The sequence below is a fragment of the Suncus etruscus genome, chromosome 14 (genome assembly GCF_024139225.1).
Source record: "Suncus etruscus isolate mSunEtr1 chromosome 14, mSunEtr1.pri.cur, whole genome shotgun sequence".
NCBI lineage: Eukaryota > Metazoa > Chordata > Mammalia > Eulipotyphla > Soricidae > Suncus > Suncus etruscus.
In genome coordinates this window covers 68,057,973-68,061,638 of record NC_064861.1, presented here as the reverse complement: position 1 = coordinate 68,061,638, position 3,666 = coordinate 68,057,973, and positions in this window count along the sequence as shown.

The window sequence follows — 3,666 nt, the reverse complement described above, 5'->3', positions numbered from 1 at the left end:
TATTTCTTCTGTGTCATAAACATACTTTGCTTTCAATAAAATTTTCAACTCGTTGATAATATATTGAAATTGATTTTTTTTCTTTTTTTTTGGTTTTTGGGTCACACCCGGCAGCGCTCAGGGGTTACTCCTGGCTTTATGCTTAGAAATCACTCCTGCCAGGAGGGTGGCGCTAGAGGTAAGGTGTCTGCCTTGGAATCGCTAGCGTAGGATGGACCGAGGTTCGATCCCCTGGTGTCCCATATAGTCCCCCCAAGCCAGGGCGATTTCTGAGCGCATAGCCAGGAGTAACCCCTGAGTGTCAAATGGGTGTGGCCCAAAAACAAAAACAAAAAAAATATATCACTCCTGCCAGGCTCAAGGGACCATATGGGATGCCTGGATTCAAACCATTGACCTTCTGCATGTAAGACAAATGCCTTACCTCCATGCTATCTCTCCAGCCCCCGAGATTGATTTTTTTAAAGACCAGATCTCTTTCTATATCCACAACTCCTGGAGGTAATGGGGTTGTAATCCACAGCTCCTTCATGCAAAGCATGCACTCTTCATTGTGCTATCTTCCAGGACCTCGAATTTTATTTCTAAGAACCCCAGGTCATGAGATTTTTTACTTCCTTCTAAAACTATAGCTTTATAATTTACACACAGTTTTACTCTATTTTGAGTTACATTTTGTATTTGGAACAAGGTGCATTATGTATTAAAATATGGTGTGAAGCACTAGTGGTGCTTAGGGTTACTCTTGGCTCTTGGCTCTGGCTCAAGAATCATTCTGGTGGGACAATATGGAGTGCTGGGATTGGTGTTTTATGGGATGTTACAGATCGAAACTAGGTAATTACTGCTGGTGGTCTTTTATGGGATGTTGAAGATCGAACCTGGGTCTGCCACGTGCAAGGCAAACACCCTACCCACTAAACTATATGACTCCAGCCCCACATACTAGATACTTTCATATCGTCACATACTTTTCTTATTTTAAACACCCTCTATCCCTTTACTTATTTTCTAATTATAGGGCAATATTTTGAAGTTAACTCAATAGTTCTTTTATTAAACAGCTATAGCTCTTGATGATGGTGGGGAGGAGACATGGAATGTTGAGTGCAAGGCAAACACCCTCCCCACTATGTTACCGCTCCGTCCCTCTTGACTTCAATTTCCATATCGTGATGCTTTTCCAAAATAGATGCCAGAGTTGGTGGGTCAAGGGCTTAAGAGACCGAACAATCATGCCCTGCTTTGACATTCTGCACCAGAAAAGCACCCCAACATAGGATGTGGGGGGGGGGGAGATCCTCCAATTCACCCAGCTTGGGAGCCGACTCCGAACTCCGACAGGTGTGACCAGGGAAAGATAAAAAAAAAATCACAAAAATCTTAAAAAAAAAAAAACAAAAAACAACAAAAAAAAAACTTCTTCCCGCCTTTAAGTTCAAATAGAAAAACTAGGCCCTTCCACCCTTCTTTCGGAGAGGCGGGGCGGAGATGACGGACGGAGGTTTCCACCAATGAGAAAGCCTTTTAGCAAAGAAAAAAAGATCAACCGATAAGAACGCTGCTACGTCGGCTAGTCCGGACCCGAGGAAGAACGAGACATCCTATTGGTCGCTAGCGAAAGCGGCCGTCCAATAGGAGCAGCCCGCGGCGGAGACTCAGGCGGGCTGCTTGAGCCGCTCCGGAAGTGGCTGTTGGAGTCGGAGCGGGGAACGTTCGCGGTCGGACGCTTGGCTGGGTCGCGACGGGGCCCGCGTTGCATCCTTCGCATTCGGGACCAGGAGGCCGCGGCGGCCGCTCGCTCACTCCTCCTCCCACCTGCGTGCTCTGGCTCCGAGGTAAGTTCCCGGCCCTGCACCCCGCGACGCCTTGGGCCCTCTAGGGAACGACGCCTTCCTAAGGTAGGCTGCAGACGGGCCGTGGGCCTTGCAAGGGCCGCAGCGGTGCAAGGCCTTGCAAGGGCCGTGGCGGGTCCGAGCCCCGCGGTTCGAGGCCGGGCTCGGGCCCAAGCCAAGTCCCGCGACTTGTACGGCTTATCGAAGCTGGACGGCACGGGGAGACTTCGGGGACCTCGTACAGTTTTCGGGGGTGTCTTGGAAACATTGAATTGAGCCGGGGGCCGGAGAGCTTGATAGCACGGAGGTGGGCGTTTGCATTGCCTGCAGAAGGACGGTGCTTCGGATCCCGGCGTCTCGCATGCTCCACCGAGCCCGCCAGCAGCGATTTCTGAGCGTAGAACCCTGCAGGAGGAAGCCCAAAAAACAAAAACAAAAACAAAGTCTTTTCAACTAATGCACATCCTGGACACAGAGAATAACAAATCAAGCGTAACCCCTTCCCCCAGGTTTGATCCCCAACATTCCATACGGTCCCCCTCAAGCATTGCCAGAAAGTGACCCCTGAGGGCAGGGCCAGGAGTAAACTCCCCCCCACCCCCAGCATTGCTGGGTGTGGTCGAAAACACACACAAAATCAAGCCCCTAAAAGTTTGGATTCTAGAAGAAAATCTAGGAGGGAAATTTTTGTGGCCCTGAGTTGGATAACATTTTCCTATAAATGATTTCTAAAGTACGGGGCCGCAGAGATAGCTTGGAGGTAAGGCGTTTGCATTGCATGCAATGCATTGCACGCCGAATCCCGGCGTCCCATATAGTCCCCTGAGCCTGCCAGGAGCGATTTCTGAGCGCAGAGCCAGGAGGAACCCCTGAGCGCTGCCGGGTGTGACCCCAAAACCAAACACAAACGACCCCAAAATTAGATTGGGGAGGCTCAGCGGCCCTGTGTCCCACCCGGAGGAAGGGAACCGATCTCCCGAGGTTGGGCCTGGTGGAGGGTCTTCCCGGCCTGAGGGACTCTTAGCTACTCTAGACTGGGCCCAGGGCCCTGAGCCCTTGGCCCCAACCCTTGCTTGGGGTTTGGCGAGGAGTAACTTCCCACTACCTCCCGCCCCCTCTCCCGACTGTGGGTGGGTGCTCAGTTGTGGGCGGGAGTCTGTGTCTGCTACTGGCCAGAGGGTTTGGTGTTGTGGGTGGAAAACGCCTGCAGCCACCGCGCCTGGTTGAGCTTGAGGGGTGGAGCTGAGCTAGAGCCAATGCTTGGAGCTTTTGCTCCAGATCAAGCTGGAGGGAAATATTTAGAGTAAGTCTTGAGCACACCACCCAAATCTTGGCCTGGACCTCTGGATTACTATTGGTTTACCTTTCAGGTTTTGGATCTGTCGATCCGGGCCGTGTTTAGTGGGGACCATATGCCCTGCCTAGGAGACCACGCTTGTAGGATTTGCCTTAACCCTCCCCAGTTCTCCAATTGAGTACTTTCAGACCCAATTTTGATTGATAGACCCAATTTTTGATTTTGAACTCAGAAATTAACATCTTGGGGTTTTGGGGGCCAGGAGGTGCCATATGGGATGCTTGGAGGTTGATTCCAGGTCACCCACATACACGGCCAGGCAAGTTCCCTATTGATTGTGTTATCACTTGATCTCTAGGAGTGCTGACTGTGTAGAGCCAGGAGTAATACCCCCCCCCCCATCATCGCATAATGTGACCTAAAAACTTCTTTGGGGAGGGGCACACCTGGTGGCGCTCAGGGGTTACTCATGGCTCTATGCTCAGAAATCACTCCTGACAGGCTCGGGACCGTATGGGATGCTGGGATTTGAAC